Source organism: Salmo trutta, chromosome 36 (genome assembly GCF_901001165.1).
Source record: "Salmo trutta chromosome 36, fSalTru1.1, whole genome shotgun sequence".
NCBI classification, from domain to species: domain Eukaryota; kingdom Metazoa; phylum Chordata; class Actinopteri; order Salmoniformes; family Salmonidae; genus Salmo; species Salmo trutta.
The window spans coordinates 19,472,657-19,493,385 of NC_042992.1; the positions used below are offsets into that span (position 1 = coordinate 19,472,657).

At 45.0% G+C, this 20,729-nt stretch overlaps 1 protein-coding gene and 1 non-coding gene across 2 annotated transcripts in view; both read right to left on the reverse strand.

Annotated features, from left to right (window-relative positions):
- Positions 1–20,729, reverse strand: part of trps1 (trichorhinophalangeal syndrome I) — a 174,340-nt gene that overhangs the window by 70,064 nt on the left and 83,547 nt on the right. The window lies entirely within an intron of this gene.
- On the reverse strand, positions 14,530–14,612 carry trnal-aag (transfer RNA leucine (anticodon AAG)). The gene has a single exon. It is a non-coding gene; the product is annotated as a tRNA-Leu (tRNA).

Below are 20,729 nucleotides of genomic sequence, written 5' to 3' on the forward strand. Positions count from 1 at the left end.
GCCCCATGCAGCCTCGGCCTTGTTTCTCTCTGCCCAGGCCCCAGCCCAATCTATGGAGTCGCTCTGGGGCTTCACACAGCCAGACAGGAGAACGAGAAGCACTACATCATCTAAATTACACTGCAATATCATTATTAAGCTGAATATATGAGCTGTTTGCTGTAGACAGACAGAGTCACTCAGTAGAGGGTTGGAAGAAAACGGTCAAAACAGCCATGAGACCATTGAGCAGTGTTTCCCAAACTGGGTCCTGGGGACCCCAAGGGGTGCATGTTTTGGTTTCTGCCCTACCACTACACAGCTGATTCCAATAATCAAAGCTTAATGATGAGTTTGGGAAACTGCCATAGAGAGAGGACCTGTGAAAATGTCAGAAAGCTAACTGTGCCTTTTCAACAGGCTCAGAGCAATAGTAACTATAAGATAATACACATCTGCCCTTTTTAAATTGGAAATCCGTATCGGTGAAACTGCCACGTCCGTTTGATATATTACGACAACGAAGACGTTGCTTCAAACACGTTACTTTTCCCCTCGGATATCATTGGACATCAATGGACAAAATCAAGTCAAATCACATTTTATTGGTCACATACACATATTTATCAGATGTTATTGGTCACATACACATATTTATCAGATGTTATTGGTCACATACACATATTTAACAGATGTTATTGGTCACATACACATTTTTATCAGATGTTATTGCGGGTGTAGTGAAATGCTTGTGTTCCTAGCTCCAACAGTGCAGTAATATCTAATAATTCACAATAATACACACAAATCTAAAGTAAAAGAATAGTCGAGCAATATTGGAGTGGCATTGACTAAAATACAGTAGAATAGAATACAGTATATACATATGAAATGAGTAAAGCAGTATGGAAACATTATTAAAGTGACTAGTGTTCCATTATTAAAGTGACCAGTGATTCCATGTCTATGTACATACAGCAGCAGCCTCTAAGGTACAGGGTTGAGTAACTGGGTGGTAGACGGCTAATGATGACTATTTAACAGTCTGATGGCTTTGAGATAGAAGCTGTTTTTCAGTCTCTCTGTCCCAGCTTTGATGCACTTGTACTGACCTCGCCTTCTGGATGGTTGATGTCCTTGATGATCTTCTTGGCCTTCCTGTGACATCGGGTGATGTAGGTGTCCTGGAGGGCAGGCAGTGTTCCCCCGGTGATGTGTTGGGCAGACCTCACCACCCTCTGGAGAGCCTTGCGGTTGTGGGCGGTGCAGTTGCCGTACCAGGCAGTGATACAGCCTGACAGGATGCTTTCAATTGTGCATCTGTAAAAGTTTATGATTGTCTTAGGGGCCATGGCAAATTTCTTCAGCCTCCTGAGGTTGAAGAGACACTGTTGTGCCTTCTTCACCACACTGTCTGTGAGGGTGGACCATTTCAGATCGTCAGTGATATGTACGCCGAGGAACTTGAAGCTTTTCACCTTCTCCACTGCGGTCCCGTTGATGTGGATAGGGGCGTGCTCTCTCTGCTGTTTCCTAAGCAGATGTTTTAGCAGATGTTATTGCGGGTGTAGCGAAACGCTTGCATCAATGGACACGCTATAGAACAGCAGAGTATGTACTATGATTTATTTTACCACGGAGCAGAATGCAAAACAAAAACAATGTCAAATGTGCCTGGCCCTGTACTACCAAATTCCCAAGCAGCTTTAATATAACCCACTAATTCATATATTTTTTTATCTGATCATTGGTAGGGTAACGACACAACAAAGTGTTGTTAATTTAGTACGCCTTCCAAATGCCCCACTATTCTCTATATAGTGCACTACTACTACTCATAAGGCTCTGGTCAATAGTAGTGCACTATATAGGGAATAGGATACACTTTGGGATGCAACCATAGAGAAAATAGATTTTGTTTTGTTTTGCATCGTTGTTTCCCTAAGTATCCTGGATGGACTGTTCTTCCTGTGAGATGAGAGCAGGGTGGGCATGCAGGAGTTGGTCCAGTGGTGCTGATCCCTCCCCTCTCTAACGATGAGGTTAAACATAAGACCTGGTTGAGGACGGCTCTCTCCTCCCTGTTCCCCCTGGCCCGCTCAGCTCAGTGCAGCTCAGGAGAAGCTCCGGTTGGTCAGCATGTAGCTTATTGTTTCCTGCTTCATTTGCCACGGGGCCAATTAACTCAGGATCCTAGCAAAACACACACAAACAAAGTGCACATACACACACACATACACACAGTCACATGCACACACACACAGTCACATGCACCCACACATACACACAGTCACATGCATACACACAGTCACATGCACATGCACACACACATGCACATACACACATTCACATGCATACACATACATACATGAAAAAAATAAACACACACATAAACATAGTATACTCACGCATACAAATGAATGAATAAGGCCTTGGCTTTGAAACAAACACACCTTCACAGCAGCCAATCAGCAGGCAGCTTGTGGGGTGAGGTTGTGACTGTCAACTCAGCTAAGCCTCAGTTCTCTATCACCTTGGCATGCATGTGGGCTACTTTCCATTCAGGAGTTACCTAACGTGCTAAAACCCTAACAGTAAACAGCTTGCTGTTATTCAGAGTGCGTTTGTTTCCAAAACTCTGTCCTCTAGTTCAAAAACATAATTTACATTGATGTAAAACAGCAAAGATACTGCTAAAAAGCTGTTCTCTTGTTCAAAAACACAACTGAGATCCAGGTTGAAAAAACAGGTACAAGAAGCAGTAGACACGTTATAGACTGATTGCTGTTATGCTGTGAGTGAGTGAGTGAGTGAGTGAGTGAGTGAGTGAGTGAGTGAGTGAGTGAGTGAGTGAGTGAGTGACTGAGTGAGCGAGTGAGTGAGTGAGTGAGTGAGTGAATGTGTGAATGTGTGAATGTGTGTGAGCGTGTGAGTGTGTGTGAATACCAGAAGTCCTCACAAGAATAGTAAACCAAGGAGAATGCTGACAATTGAGGACATTTTGCAGGTCCTCACAAGGAAAAGGGCTATTTTAGGGTTAGGTTTAGGATTAGAATTAGGGTTAGGGGTTAGGTTTCGGGTTAGAGATTAAAGTTAGAGTTAAGGTTAGGGTTAAGTTTAGGGGTTAGGTGAAATAGGATTTTGAATGTGAATCAATTATTGGTGAGTGTGTGTGAGTTGCTCCTGGTGATATGAGGTAGTCTGCAGTAGTCCTGAATCGAGAGCCAAGAAGCCGAGCAGATCCACCACACTGCTACAGTACGCTAGCATCTAGCAAGCAGCGCTAACATCTGCAGTCGGGAATAACCTGTTTGTGAAAACATACACGTCCCTAATGAGGCCTGCTATAAAAATGAAAATGAACACCACATTTAGAGAGCCTCAACTAGCTCTCACACTCCCAGCCAGCCAGCAGCGTGAACCAGCTGGGAAGAATGCAGAGATTTGTGAGCATGGCTTTTACAAGCTTCTAAGAACTTCTGTTGGAGGTCAGGGTTGCAGGGGTTTTTGGCTGCAACAAGTGTCGGAATTCTAGAATACTGTATCACTCACTCACAATAACGTACGTAACCCGAGGATGTTACGCAACAGCAACTCTTATTATTTTCACTGCTCCCGAGGGGAACTCTGTGTGTGGCTGGGAGTGAGAGCACTTCTAGTTGTCACAGGGATACTCACTTATCGTGTTCTTAAAGCTGCAGAGTGTAATTCAAACAACAACAGAATTTTCCTCCATCACTTTTTGGGTAAACAGCTGAGATAGGGGGCTGGAGAAATGTAACCAATCACATTCATAGACAGAGCTATGGATGCAAGGACTGACCAACCATGAGATAAAATGATAGTTTTAACCATGTTTAAAAGATACACAGTGTTTCTTTACAATTGCATTGTTTACAAACAAGCATATATTTTGAGTTTTCATGGGGTAAGACAGTTGAAGCATTCGTAAGTTATATTCCTTAAGATTCACTTAAAAGTCTAAAATTCTATGTACAAATCACAGATTGCACCTTTAAGGCAGCAGTATCTCTGGCAAAAGTTCTCTCTCCAAAACAAAAAAGTTTCCATCTTTTGTAGATGAAGTCGACAGGGGAAATCTTCTCGAGGACTGAACCAAAACCATACGGAGGAATAACTTCTGATGAAAAACAAATAGAATTTATAATGCCAGAGCTCTCCCCAACGGGAAGGGGTAGCATCTTTTTATGATGGTGAAAGAAAAAGGTAAAAAGTGAGTGACAAACAAGTTATCTTTATCAAACCTTAAAATACTCCCGAGATGGTAGATAGATTCCGTAAGGAGGATTCGATTAGATGTGTTTAAATGAAAACTCCCCAGTTATGCCCCAACTCAAACACCACACTGATCCAATAACTCAGCTAAACATACTTTTAACCATACCTAAACTTCAGCACTCTCACACCCATCCTATCTCCATCTTTTTACCCATGTCCCAAAGGTAAGTGTCCTCTGCCCATTTATCACCTGTAACAGAGAAGATTTCAGAATTAAAGTGATGCTACAGAGTTTTTGTACAATTTCAGCCACAATTTTTGAAAGTAGCGCTTACGAGCCAAAACGGGTCCGCGAAAATTGTGCACCATTGTGTACTACGTTATCCATTTTGTATGATAGGTTATGAATTCCAATTCATACAATATGTTACGAATTTGTAAGTGCTCAAGATCCCGAAGTGCATTTTTAAGAAAACGTTGACGTTTTCTCCTTTTACTCAGTAGAATGACAGTAGCTTGGGGAGCTTTGGACCGCTCCGCGTCACTGGCTCAGCCAATGGTGCCATGGACGACCAGGGTTTCTATGGCAGCGCTTGGTGAATTCCCCTGCCCCTCTACTCTGTATGGACAGACTCTCTATCCTTCCCTCTCTCTCACTCTATCTCCCGTTCCGTACCCCTGTCCCTATCTTTCACTCTCCCTCTCTCCCCCTCTCTCTCTCTCCCTATTCTGTATCTCTCTCCCCATCCGTTCCTGTATCTCTCTCCCCCTCCTCCCCCTCATTGAGTTGGGAAACAGACCATAGTACCTAGGCCAGCAGGCCCTGAGCCAAATGCCTAGCAGATAAGCCTCTAATAGGAAATCATCTACAGCTAATGCACATTCCATGGCTAAAGCATATTTTAATAAAAATAACACAACTCTATCACACCCCCGCCTCCATTTCCCTACTCTCTTTATTTCTCTCCCTTTCTCATTTACAGGCCCCTCTTCAAACAAAGCATGGGCAGAGAGACCGAGAGACCGAGATACAGAGAATGAGAGAGAGCGAGAGAGAGATAGAGAGAGAGTGAGTGAGAGAGAGTGAGAGAGAAAGAAAGAGTGAGAAAGAGAGCAAGACTGACTGAGTAAGAGAGTGAGAGTAAAAACAGCTCAGAGAGTGTAGCCCTACCAGCTACTCTTCCAATTACAATGAGAGAGAGCACTGAGACAGAACATGATCGAGGTGTTGCGCTGGGTGTGGCGCTGGGTGTGGCGCGGTAGCGTGATGTCCCAGGGGCTATAGACAGATAAGGCGATTACTCTAGAAGGAAGAAGGATAGACAGGTTAAATTCCTGAATATTGGTTAGAGGGAGGGTGGAGGCACTTGTGGTGTGACAGTGTAGCAGTGTACACAAACACACACACACATCCACACACACACCCACACAAATACACACACACACACTCGGCAGTGTAGCAGTGTAGGATGTTGGGCAGAGTGCCAGACGGAACACACAGCAGGTCGTGTAGTGACGAGACGAGCAGCTCCTTGGCGGGAGCCTGCTTGTTTGTTTTACACTCTACAACCATGTTGTTCTGTCTGACTGAGAGGAAACCCAGTGTCTGACATGACATAGTGGAGGCTACAGTCAATCAGGGTTACAATGGGTTCATCCCAAATGGCACCCTATTCCCCATATTGTGCACTACTTTTGACTAGGGCCCACATGGTTCTGGTCAAAGGTAGTGCACTATATAGGGTATAGGATGCCATTTGGGACAGACTGGGAATCTCCAGAGAGTGGCCTCAGCCTACATCTTAATCTAGTGGTGTTGTCCTAATGTATGTTGTACTACACAATAACAGAAAAAGTCATATTGCCCTAACAATCTCAATGCATTCATGGATGGAATGTGTTATTGGGACGGGATTTATATCATCCTCCTTTATATATCATCCTTTAGTCTACGGACTGTTCAGATATTTAAGGGAAAATCCTGGACAATGACTTCAATGTCTGACTGTACCAGCTCTCCAGAACATAATATTTGACCACTTTCTGGCCTTGATTTTTATGTGGAGTGTAGAATAGAACATCCCCCAATAAAACCATGTCCTGTTTTGGAATGGAGCGGTAAACAGTGATGGCTCGTACACTCTCATCAGAACAATCCCATCTCCCAGCCAAAGAGGATAGAGTTGTTCAGCTGCCAATGCAGATCATGCTAATTCCACAACGTCATTCAACCGCACATCACAGCGGCCCAATTTGTTTTACAACAGCACCTGGATTGGAAAATCTGAAATGAAATTACCGGCAAAAGGGTAAACACTTAAAAAATATATTTTGAATTAACATATGTTTAGCACTTTGATGAGAGGATGGAGAGAGAAAATGACTGTTTCAGTAAGAACAAAACACCAAGGTTGATTGTTAAATAAAAGTGCATTTAATCAGCATTTCATGACCAGAGTGAAGCGAACCGTTGTGGAGTTTTGTTGTTTCCCGCTAGAGAATGCAGAAGGGGAGCCTAGAGAAATGAACTGGCCGATTCTGTAGGCTACAGTCAGGGAACAGGGAATAGTTGCTCCACTGTTTGTCTGTGAATAAATCTCCTTGGTAAATAGCTCTGAGGCTCTACTGAGGAATATTGTATGGATCAAAGCAGCCGTGTCTTCCTGTATAAAAGACTAGGCCACAAGCTTGCTTGTTTGTCTAAAACAATTAAGTCCGGTATGAGGGAGGTTCCTGACAAATAGCTAACAGCTGATAGCGCTTTGGCAAATATTCTGAAGGGGGTCGGAGGGGCAAAGGCGGGACGTAGGGGAATGTAAATGTACGGGGGTCCAAATTAATGATTGGTCAGGGTCCGAAACCAGTCTAATCTCAGCCAATTGCTCCCTAATTACATAAGGTGCTGCCAATTTGGACTGTCTAACAAATCAAGAGCACCATGCATTACTCTTTCTCCCAGGTCCCTGATTGAGTCTGGTCATTATTTGGGCTGATCTCATTTTCACACATGGAACCAATATGCAGGCCAGATGTTCATTTTGCAATTGGGCACGGAGCACAACGACTCATCTACACGCAAAGGAAGGAAAGAGAAGGGAAGGTAGTTCCCCAGCCGAATAAGGGGCTGCCGTCGGTCTGGTCTGACACTCCAGCCCCAAACATGGGACCAGACCAGGAAGGAGGGAGGGAGGGGATGCTGAGGCATAACGTGAGGGACAGAAGAGATTGAAGGAGGGAGGGAATGCTGGGGCATAACGTGAGGGACAGAAGAGACTGAAGGAGGGAGGGAATGCTGGGGCATAACATGAGGGACAAAATAGACTGAAGGAGGGAGGGAGGGGATGCTGGGGCATAACGTGAGGGACAAAATAGACTGAAGGAGGGAGGGAGGGGATGCTGGGGCATAACGTGAGGGACAGAAGAGACTGAAGGAGGGAGGGAGGGAATGCTGGGACAGAACGTGAGGGACAGAAGAGACTGAAGGAGGGAGGGAGGGAATGCTGGGGCATAACATGAGGGACAAAATAGACTGAAGGAGGAAGGGAGGGAATGCTGAGGCATAACGTGAGGGACAGAAGAGACTGAAGGAGGGAGGGGGGAATGCTGGGACAGAACGTGAGGGACAGAAGAAAATGAAGGAGGGAGGGAATACTGGGGCATAACATGAGGGACAGAAGAGACTGAAGGAGGGAGGGAGGGAATACTGGGGCATAATGTGAAGGACAGAAGAGACTGAAGGAGAGAGGGAATACTGGGGCATAACATGAGGGACAGAAGAGACAGAAGGAGGGAGGGAGTAAAAAAAATAAGAAAGGAGAAAAAAGAATGAAGAAGGCTGGTAATGTTGCTGTCAGGTCAATGACTTGTATGGTGTGTAGTAAAGACAGAGGACTTCTGCTGCCGACCAGAGCCCTAGTTTGAGCCTCATGTGTTCCAACATGCAGCTAGCAGTGCTTTGGCCACCAACTCAAATCCCTCATTTATATAAACCTCCAAATTACGATGTGCGGGAAACTTTTTTTTCTTTCTTTTTTACCTAGTTTGGGTTCCAGTTTCAGTACCCTGCCTACGTTATTAGGACCACCTAGTTGTTTCTGGCTCTGCTGTACTGGGAGGACGGGGTGGGACTTGTGCTTTGAGTGACACAGGGCCAAAGCAATCATGTCCTCCTTAGTGACGTGCTGTCAGTCTGGATTCAGCTACACTCATTTCTGGAATAACCAATGCGTTCGACCGACCAAACCAAAAGCTGTAAAAATGTCTCATTTTCCACTCTGTCTGTCATCTTAAGTGAACGAAGACAGTTTAACTAAAACAAATGACAGGAGAGGAGGAGGAAAGAGGTGAGGCATAGTGCCCTCACTACATTAGGTGCAACAGTATAAAAACGGTGCCACACTCTCACAGGGGACGCACTCTTTTCACGCCATTTCGCCTCATGGGCGGTGCTATACGTCACCATGGGTTTCAAAGTGCAAGGACTGTCCAATGCGGGTCTACGTTCAAACGAGAACCCTTCGCCTGGGACTTAATTTCTAAATTAAGCTATGTTGATACTTTATAGTTTACAATTGCACTTTCATATTAGTATAGAATTTTGCTTTATTTGAACTAACCATAGCTAGCTACCATGTGACTGGACCAGTTTTCCCAAAAGTGAACGATGCGTAACGTCAAGTTTTCCTTGCTAGCCAACCAACAATGCCAAAGGCACTATCAAACCAATCTACTACATTTACCTGAATGAAATATAAGAAACTGATCATGACAAGATTTAGTCTCTGGTTTGCAATAATACCTGTATACTGTCAATCGCTGTGAAGAATTATTTGCGTTGCTGGCTTCATTAAATACTTTATTGGCCTCCTGAGTGGCGTAGTGGTCTACAGACCTGGGTTCAATCCTGGGCTGTGTCACAGCTGGCCATGACCGCGAGTCCCATGAGGCGGTGCACAATTGGCCCAGCATCGTCCAGGTTAGGGAGGGTTTGGCTGGCCGGGATGACCTTGTCCCATCGCGCTCTAGTACCTCCTTGTGGTGGGCCAAGTGCCTGCAAGCTGACTTCGGTCGCCAGTTGTACAGTGTTTCCTCTGACTCGTTGGTGCGGCTGGATTCTGGGTTCAGTAAGCAGTGCAGCTTGGCAGGGTTGTGTTTTGGAGGACGCATGGCTCTCGACTTTTGCCTCTCCTGAGTCCGTATGGGAGTTGCAGTGATGGGACAAGACTGTAACTACCAATTGGGGGTAAATGTTTAAAAAGATTATAATCCTAATAATTTCATTTGATGGATTTTGGATGTTCTTGGTCTTGGTCTTATTTATTTGTTTGAGGGACTATACACGAGGACAACTTTACCATATTATCCTGGATGAATACTTACTCACCCAGTATCATTACTTTGCGATAATGATATCTCTCAACCTTAAACAATGCAAAATTCAGATCAAACATTTTTTGTTTATGTTTCTTTCTATTCTGTGGCTGCATGAAATAGCAAACAATGTGAATTCAGCAATTACATTTGTTTACTTCATCTTTGTGGCTCTCTGATGTAACAGTAACATCCAATACTATAGTTAGGCTTAGTCAACCTGTACCCTATGGTTTAGCGTTGTGTTGAATTGATTCCACAATCTGGACGCGAGCGAGAGTTCAGCTTGTTCTCTACACTGTGTGCACCAGTATGTGTGCTGAAATCTACATTGGCCATGACGTATAGCACCGCCCACTGGGTGAAATGAGTGTGTCCCGCTCTCACAGGGCCTATGGCCATTACTATGACCACTAGCGTAAACAAACACATTTCCACAGCATCAACCCTGGTGGACATTACACTGTTGTGTGGTGAACAGATTAAAAAGAGGGATGTGACTAGATGAGATGCGCGCTGTCCAGCTGTCCCCATGGGTCAGAGTTTGACTCAACCGCTAGGCGAGGTGGTGCGGAATCGAGCTTGTGATTGTGCTTATGGTTGGTTGCCTGAGACCTGAATACTTGCATTGGCTCCCTGAGCTAACGCCTAGGCTTTAGCTCCGTGGGCTAACACATTTCTGTGGCTAGTAGGAGACCTGGTTCAAACCCGAGTCAGTTACATAGGATCAAAAGTGGTCTGGAGTACTTCTACCCAAACCTCCGTCCACTCCGTTTGACTGTACCAACGATGTCACACAGAGACAGCCACACTGACTGAATGTTGTAGAGATGTTACAATGTCTTCCCCGAGCCAGTTTAATTTAACAAGTAATTCAACATTTGACACAGAGCATTGTACAACAATTAAAGAATGAAAATAACCCCAAACGCAGAAATAGAAGCCAGTCACCTATTGAATTATGGTCTGAAGCAGCGTGTAACACTATGGTTCTTATTTTGCATGGCAAACGCAAAACCCCTGACCGATAAAATGTTACTTTATTTATACTTTATAGTTTTGCTTTGGTTGAAATGTAAATAATACATAATGAGTTAGGTCATAGAGTTTTATTCTCACTGACGTTTATAATGGTTATAAAGATTTTTGTGAGTGAAAACAGACCAGGCCGATTATCATAACGCAGGGCTAGGGCAGCTCCCTGCCTAGTTGACTGTGTGACTCAATGGGAGTGGGTTGAGAAAGGGATACTTTGGGATTTTGGCAATGAGGCCCTTTATCTGCAGTACTTCCCCAGAGTCAGATGAACTCATGGATGTCCAGTATGTTAGAGGTAGTTTCGCGAGCCAATGCTAACTAGAATTAACGCAATGACTGGAAGTCTATGGGTATCTACTAGCTAGTAGATACCTATAGACGTCCAGTCATTACGCTAATGCTAGTTAGCAATTGAGCTGGCGCTAGTTAGCAGCTTCCTTCAAACGGCACGCAGAGACATAACAATGTTATCCAGGAGTTAATCTGACTCTGGGGAAGTAGATAAAGGGCGTCATTTCCAAAATCATGTGAACCAGGCATTGAGCTCGTTGCTGGTTCTGCATTAGACTAACAAACCAGCATGAACAACACCAGCGGCACATTCATAAAGCGGCCAAACCATATAATCCAAATAAAAAATATGACATGCTGCGATAGCTACTCACGTCCACGTACTAACAAATGACACGGACAATGGAAATAGTGTGGTGCCTCCAACAGAAATGGGGGTGAATTAATGTGGCGGATGGGCATGAATGCTGAATTACCTTGTGATTATGTCTCTTTTGGAAGGTTTTTAAACCCATTGTGAACATTATGGGCTGGTGGAACAGGCCACAGCTCACATTGGTCACGCACTCGCCATCTTTTCCATCGTATCACCACCACACGCCTCCGCCAGCTAACAGCTCTGAAACACTGTGAATAACCCCCCTCACCCTCCGGCCTCCACCCTGCCTGGCCCTGGCTGCTTGGCCCTGGCTGCTTGGCCCTGGCTGCTTGGTCCTGGCTCTCTGGCCCTGGTTCTCTGGCTCCAGCTCTGGTCTGCTGGCTGCACTGGGTGTCAGTTTGTTTCTGCAGCAGTCACATTTCCCATCAGCCCATAGACAAAAATAAACAGTGGCGTCCTGGAAGGCGGGTGGTTGAAGCGCACCACTGTATTCCACCCCCGTCCGGGCAGACAGTGCACCGCTGAGGTAATCATTCCTCCAACCCACCCCATCATGCCCAGCCCCAGCCCCCGCCTTAGCCCCAGCCTTAACCCCAAGCCCCAGTACCTGCCCCAGTCCCCAAAAGCAGGCAGACAGGGGTAGGTATCCCTCTGGCCCCTTTATGTTCAACTGCCCCCTCACTTTCTTTTTCCCTGCCAGTGGCACTCTGTTATGGAATTCAGCTGCAGGTTGCGGAGGAGCTTTTCCCCCCACTTCCTGTCCTGTCTGAGATGTGTTGGCGCAACACTAAGCGATAGAGCATTGAAGTAGAGCAGGCTATGCGTGGAGAGAAAACAAACGCTCACACACATACGAACGGTCACAACTATAGTTTTACAAGCACAAAGACCCAAAACAAACACAGACTGCTGGGTAAATAGAACAGGGTGTAAACCAGACACATACATTAATGTGGTAAACTACACAGCTGACGTATAAACAGTGTTGTACTGTTTGCAACATTTTAGCATAGTGTTTGTGTATTCTCATGCTGATGCTAACAGATATATTCTAATGTAGAAATGAAAACATAATGCACGCACGTACGCACGCACACACACACACAAATACACAGCTTTGGCTAGCAGAGTGCATTGTTGTCTGTAGAACAGATTTATATAACATCGGTCCAGGGGTTGTGTTGACAGGCTGGAGTGCTTCTGAGGACTGCATTAACACTGGCAACACTGGCTGTGTCTCTCACACACACACATACAAAACTCTCTCTCTCACACACACAAGCACGCACACACAGCTCCTCCGCCTGTCTTACTCAGGCAGTGGCACTATCTAATCTGCGCTACACAGGGCCACTTGGCAGCCATCACCTCCCTGTCTGGACAGCTGGGTGGCAGGAGAGGGAGGGCAGAAGAGGAGAGGGGAGGAGAGGAGAAGGGAGGGGAGGAGAGGGGAGGGGAAGAGAGGTGATTAGGGTTGCAAAAGGTCGGAAACCTTCCGGTAAATTTCTGGAATTTTTCCGGAAATTTTCCATGGAAAGTTAAGCCCTGGAATTTGGGGAATTTTTCTTACATTTATCTAAAAAGTTAGCTTATAACAGTGAACCATTTTTGTGGGATACACAAGGCAATTCTTGGTCTTGTGGCATATTTTGGTTAAACTATCCCCAATTCAATAGAATTGCAACCCTCTGCATGCACAGTGCATTCTTCCATCACATGTGCAGCTGATTCTCAAGATCTTGTACACTAATGAGATTCTATTGAACCCACACTGCAACACTGTCAGAGCCAAGGACGACATGCTTTCTGGTAAGTTTTGATTACAATACTGGGTGGGGTGAATATATTTTATATGACATGCATGATTTTCTGTTAACTGGTAAATAGTAGACTACAGCAAAGTGTGTTTAAATCATTTCTAACTTAACTATTAATCTGTACATGGAATTTTATTAGTTTTTTCTTTACTATTTTTTTCCTAATTTTCACAGGAAAAAGCCACAGGCACTATCTGTGTTGAGACATTTCACTGCAGCTAATGTAGAAAGAAAAGCTGTGTACATTTGCAAATACTGTGCCAAGTCATATGTAAAGAATGCAACAAAGATGCAGAATCAGCTGGCCAAGTGCATAAAGTTCCCTCAGTGCTCACAACAAGCAATTTCTGACAAAAGTCTCTCTATTTCTATTCGAGGTAAAAATGATGAATCAGACACCTTATCGATAGCAACAACTCATGGAATCAATGTGTATTGGAAGAGATTTCTGAATGTTCTTCGTCCAGCATACACCCCTCCAACCAGACATGCTTTATCTACTAATTTGCTGGATGCAGAGTTCAACAGAGTTCAAGTGAAGGCCAAGCAAATCATAGAGAAAGCAGACTGTATTGCAATTACCTATGATGGGTGGTCGAATGTTCGTGGCCAAGGAATAATTAACTACATCATCTCTACCCCTCAACCAGTATTCTACAAGAGCACAGACACAAGGGACAACAGACACACCGGTCTCTACATTGCAGATGAGCTGAAGGCAGTCATCAATGACCTTGGACCACAGAAGTTATTTCCACTGGGGACAGACAATGCTGCGAACATGAATGCTGCTTGTCCTACCCTCACATCACACCAATTGGCTGTGCAGCTAATGAATTGAATCTGCTCCTCAAGGACATCATGGCACTGAAAACAATGGATAAAATCTACAAGCGAGCCAAGGAAATGGTTAGGTATGTGAAGGGTCATCAAGTTATAGCAGCAATCTACCTCACCAAGCAAAGTGAGAAGAATAAGAGCACCACATTGAAGCTGCCCAGAAACACCCGTTGGGGTGGTGTTGTCATCATGTTTGACAGCCTCTTGGAGGGGAAGGAGTCTCTCCAAGAAATGGCCATATCACAGTCTGCCGATATGGACAGCCCCATCAAGAGGATCCTCCTAGATGATGTATTTTGGGAGAGAAGCCTGAATCTCATGAAACATTTTAGTAGACACTCTTATCCAGAGCAACTTACAGTAGTGAATGCATACATTTCATACATTTATTTTTTCATACTGGTCCCCTATGGGAATCAAACCCACAACCCTGGTGTTGCAAACACCATGCTCTACCAAATGAGCCACACGGGAACATAAGGTTTGCAGTTGAGAGGGTTTATTACTAATTGTTATTTCATCATCTTATTATTACAGTAAAGCAGCATGACTCCTGCGTGAGAGGCACTAAACAATTGTCAGAAGTGGGATTTGAACCCACACCTCCAGTGGAGACTGCGACCTTATCGCAGCGCCTTAGACCGCTTGGCCATCCTGACTACTGAAACCTATAGCAGTAGCCATTGCACGGATTGAGGGAGACAATGCCATCCTGTCTGATGTTCAGACTCTGCTTGCAGATGTAAGAGAAGAAATCCATACTGCCCTGCCCACTTCACTGTTGCTCCAAGCAGAGGAAACTGAAGTTCTGAAATACATCAAAAAGCGTGAAGACTTCTGCCTGAAGCCCATACATGCCGCAACGTACATGTTGGACCCCAAGTAGGCTGGCAAGAGCATCCTGTCTGGTACAGAGATCAACAAGGCCTATGGTGTCATCACTACCGTGTCTCGCCACCTTGGCCTGGATGAGGGCAAGGTTCTTGGCAGTCTAGCGAAGTACATTTCCAAGCAAGGGCTTTGGGGTGGAGATGCAATATGGCAGTTGTGCCAACATATGTCATCAGCCACACGGTGGAAGGGACTTTGTGGATATGACGCTCTTTCCCCTGTTGCCTCCATCATCCTACCAACATCAGCCGCCTCAGAGCTCAACTGGTCCTTTTTTGGGAACACACACAACCAAGCATGCAACAGGCTGACCAATACAAGGGTTTACAAATTGGTGGCCATCCAGGCAAATTTGAGGCTTTTGAGCCTGACAGCGAGCCATCCTCAACTAGGTTGGAAAGTGACAGTGAAGATGAGGCCTCAGAGTCTGATGTTCAAGAGGTGGACATTGAGGAGGTCCAAGGAGAAGACATGGAAGCCTGATAGGAAGACAACCAAAGCTTTAGATTCTAGACTATCATTTTACAGATGTATGTTGAAAACGTTTTTGGGAGATGCAGTGGATCATTGGGGATCATTCAATATTCCAAGATGGCGTAGCAGTTCAGACGTCCTGTCGTGTCTCGTGTATATATATATTTACATATTTTTTCTTCACTTATCTTTTTACATTTTTTTATTCAAATACTCAACCTCAAAGCACTCTCCTGCAACCCGCCTCACCAATTAAAAAAAAAAAAAAAGAAAGTATTATTTACCTCATCTGAATTCCACAACAGAAGCTAGCCAGAGGTTAGCCATTTTCACTGGCTAACGTTGAAGTTCAGCTAGCCACGGTTAGCCGTCCTCAGCTGTCCATTAGCTCGAAAAGCTATCGCCAGTTTTTGTACAGCGCGACTCAGACCAGAGCATATCGAACCTATTCTCTCTCCTTTCCCCGATTTCTACCGCAGGCTCTGGACATTTACACCTGGATCTTGCAGCTAACTAGCTGCTACCTGAGTGACTATTGGCAACGTCGGTCACGGAATTAACACACATTATTACGGAGCTAACCAGCTAGCCAGCTGAAGAGTTCCATCAGCCATTCGTGGGCTATTCCTGAGCTAGCCAGCTGAAGTGTCTCCTGGGCTACAACTCACCTATCCTGACCCGTTTTACTGCCGATGCGGAGCCCCATCGGGTCTTCACGACTGGACCACCGACGTTATCTGCCCGAGGGAGTTGTCCAACTGGCCCCTCCGTCGCGACGTAACCTGATCGCCCATCTGCGGCCGGCTAATCGTTAGCTGTCTTTTCGGCTGCGATCTGAATAGGTCTATCGGACACTTTTCTTGGGCCACTATCACTAACTATTTTGCCAACTTGGACAGGTCCCCCCTTCCACACGGAACCCCACTAACCCACAGACGGAAACGCACGAGGTGGCTAAAAACAGACCTCCCTCCCATCTTCCACCAGCTTGCTACCTATGGCCCGGCTAGCTGTCTGAATCTCACTGGACCCTCTGATCACTCGGCTAAGCATGCCTCTCCTTAATGTCAATATGCCTTGTCCATTGCTGTTCTGGTTAGTGTTTATTGGCTTATTTCACTGTAGAGCCTCTAGCCCTGCTCATTATACCTTATCCAACCTCTCAGTTCCTCCACCCACACATGCTATGACATCTTCTGGTTTCAATGATGTTTCTAGAGACAATATCTCTCTCATAATCACTAAATGCCTAGGTTTACCTCCTCTGTACTCACATCCCACCATACCTTTGTCTGTACATTATACCTTTAAGCTATTTTATCGCCCCCAGAAACCTGCTCCTTTTTCTCTCTATTCTGGACGTCACAGACGACCAATTCTTATAGCTTTTAGCCGTACCCTCATACTTATTCTTCTCTGCTCCTCTGGGGATGTAGAGGTGAATCCAGGCCCTGCAGTGCCTGGCTCCACTCCTACTCCCCAGGCGCTCTCTTTTGATGACTTCTGTAACCGTAATAGCCTTGGTTTCATGCATGTTAACATTAGAAGCCTCCTCCCTAAGTTTGTTTTATTCACTGCTTTAGCACACTCTGCCAACCCGGATGTCTTAGCTGTGTCTGAATCTTGGCTTAGGAAGTCCACCAAAAACTGTGAAATCTTCATCCCTAACTACAACGTTTTCAGACAAGATAGAACGACCAAAGGGGGCGGTGTTGCAATCTACTGCAGAGATAGCCTGCAGTGTTCTGTCCTGCTATCCAGGTCTGTACCCAAACAATTTGAACTTCTACTTTTAAAAATCCACCTCTCCAAAAACAAGTCTCTCACCGTTGCCGCCTGCTATAGACCCCCCTCGGCCCCTAGCTGTGCTCTGGACACCATATGTGAACTGATTGCCCCCCATCTATCTTCAGAGCTCGTGCTACTAGGCGACCTAAACTGGGACATGCTTAACACCCCAGCCATTCTACAATCCAAGCTTGATGCCCTCAATCTCACACAAATGATTAATGAACCCACCAGGTACAACCCCAAAGCCGCAAACACTGGCACCCTCATAGATATCATCCTAACCAATGTGCCCTCTAATTACACCTCTGCTGTTTTCAAGATCTCAGCGATCACTGCCTCATTGCCTGCACCCGTAATGGGTCAGCGGTCAAACGACCTCCACTCACCACTGTCAAACGCTCCCTGAAACATTTCAACGAGCAAGCCTTTCTATTCGACCTGGCCCTGGTATCCTGGAAGGATATTGACCTCATCCCGTCAGTAGAGGATGCCTGGTTATTTAAAAAAAATGCCTTCCTCTCCATCTTAAATAAGCATGCCGCTTTCAAGAAATTTAGAACCAGGAACAGATATAGCCCTTGGTTCTCCCCAGACCTGACTGCCCTTAACCAACACAAAAATATCCTGTGGCGTTCTGCATTAGCATCGAACTGCCCCTGCGATATGCAACTTTTTAGGGAAGTTAGAAACCAATACACACAGGCAGTTAGAAACGCCAAGGCTAGCTTTTTCAAACAGAAATTTGCTTCGTGCAACTCCAACTCTAAAAAGTTCTGGGACATTGTAAAGTCCATGGAGAATAAGAACACCTCCTCCCAACTGCCCACTGCACGGAGGACAGGAAACTCTGTCACCACCGATAAGCCCACTATAATTGAGAATTTCAATAAGCATTTTTCTACGGCTGGCCACGCTTTCCACCTAACTACCCCTACTGCATTCAACAGCACTGCACCCCCCACAGCTACTCGCCCAAGCCTCCCCCATTTCTCCTTCTCCCAAATCCATTCAGCTGATGTTCTGAAAGAGCTGCAAAATCTGGACCCCTACAAATCAGCTGGGCTTGACAATCTGGACCCTTTCTTTCTAAAATTATCTGCCGAAATTATTGCAACCCCTATTACTAGCCTGTTCAACCTCTCTTTCGTGTCGTCTGAGATTCCCATAGATTGGAAAGCAGCTGCTGTCATCCCCCTCTTCAAAGGGGGGGGGACACTCTTGACCCAAATTGCTACAGACCTATATCCATCCTACCCTGCCTTTCTAAGGTCTTCGAAAGCCATGTCAACAAACAGATTACCGACTATTTCGAATCCCACCGCACCCTCTCCGCTATGCAATCTGGTTTCAGAGCTGGTCATGGGTGCACCTCAGCCACGCTCAAGGTCCTAAACGACATCGTAACCGCCATCGATAAGAAACAATACTGTGCTGCCGTATTCATTGACCTGGCCAAAGCTTTTGACTCTGTTAATCACCACATCCTCATCGGCAGACTTAGTAGCCTTGGTTTCTCAAACGATTGCGTCGCCTGGTTCACCAACTACTTCTCTGACAGAGTTCAGTGTGTCAAATCGGAGGGCCTACTGTCTGGACCTCTGGCAGTCTCTATGGGGGTACCACAGGGTTCAATTCTTGGGCCAACTCTTTTCTCTGTATACATAAATGATGTCGCTCTTGCTGCTGGTGAATCTCTGATCCACCTCTACGCAGACGACACCATTCTGTATACTTCTGGCCCTTCTTTGGACACTGTGTTAACAACCCTCCAGACAAGCTTCAATGCCATTCAACTCTCCTTCCGTGGTCTCCAACTGCTCCTAAACACAAGTAAAACTAAATGCATGCTCTTCAACCGATCGCTGCCTGCACCTGCCCGCCCATCCAGCATAACTTCTCTGGACGGTTCTAACTTAGAATTTGTGGACAACTACAAATACCTAGGTGTCTGGTTAGACTGTAAACTCTCCTTCCAGACTCACATCAATCATCTCCAATCCAAAGTGAAATCTAGAATTGGCTTCCTATTTCGCAACAAAGCATCCTTCACTCATGCTGCCAAACATACCCTCGTAAAACTGACCATCCTACCAATCCTCGACTTCGGCGATGTCATTTACAAAATAGCCTCCAATACCCTACTCAACAAGCTGGATGCAGTCTATCACAGTGCCATCCGTTTTGTCACTAAAGCCCCATATACAACCCACCACTGCGACCTGTATGCTCTCGTTGGCTGGCCTTCACTTCATAAATAATAGAGGTAGTAGTTTGGGCTAAATTATAGATGGGCTATGTACAGGTGCAGTGATCTGTGAGCTGCTCTGACAGCTGGTGCTTAAAGCTAGTGAGGGAGATAAGTGTTTCCAGTTTCAGAGATTTTTGTAGTTCGTTCCAGTCATTGGCAGCAGAGAACTGGAAGGAGAGACGACCAAAGGAGGAGTTGGCTTAAGCACCAGCTGTCAGAGCAGCTCACAGATCACTGCACCTGTACATAGCCCATCTATAATTTAGCCCAAACTACTACCTCTTCCCCTACTGTATTTATTTATTTGATTTATTTTGCTCCTTTGCACCATATTATTTAGATTTGAACTTTGAACTTTTTTCAAACTACAAATCTACCATTCCAGTGTTTTTCTTGCTATACTTTATTTACTTTGCCACCATGGCATTTTTTTGCCTTTACCTCCCTTATCTCACATCATTTGCTCACATTGTATATAGTCTTATTTTTTTCTACTGTATTATTGACTGTACGTTGTTTACTCCATGTGTAACTCTGTGTTGTTGTATGTTGTCGAACTGCTTTGCTTTATCGTGGCCAGGTCGCAATTGTAAATGAGAACTTGTTCTCAACTTGCCTACCTGGTTAAATAAAGGTGAAATAAATAAAATAAAATAAAATATTCCCTTTCTTTTGTTTTTCAGTGAAATCACCCCATGTGAAGAGTCAACTAATTTAATTAAAGTTAAATTCATAACTAAATAGTTTGTTTTATTTCTATTGAAAGGATTTAATCATTTGCAATTATGTCTATTTATTATAAGGTAAACGTTTTATGTTTCTGTCTCCATATGATATGGTTAATATACCCAATGCAAAAAAACATCTACATTTAAATGGTATTAATATTAATTTGCATACATTTCCTTTAATTCCCATATATTCCCATTAATTCCCACTGAAAGTTTACACCTCTGAATATTCCCCAAAATGTGCAACCCTCAAGGTGATGATAGGGGATGGCAGGAGTTGAGAAGGGATAAGAGGGGAAGAAGAGGAGAGGGGAGGAGAGGGCAGGAGAGGGGAGGGGAGGAGAAGAGAGGGGAGGAGAGGATAGGTGAATGGAGGGGAGGAGAGGGCAGGAAAGGAGAGGGGAAGAGACGGGAGGAAAGGAGGGGGATGACAATTGAGACATGGATTGTGTATGTGTGCCATTCAGAGGATGAATGGGCAAGACAAAATATTTAAGTGCCTTTGGTAGTAGGTGCCAGGCGCACCGGTTTGAGTGGGTCAAGAACTCCAAAGCTGCTGGGTTTTTCACACACAACAGTTTCCCCTGTGTATCAAGAATGGTCCAACAGGGCCGGAGGAATCAATGCAGAGATGGGTGTCT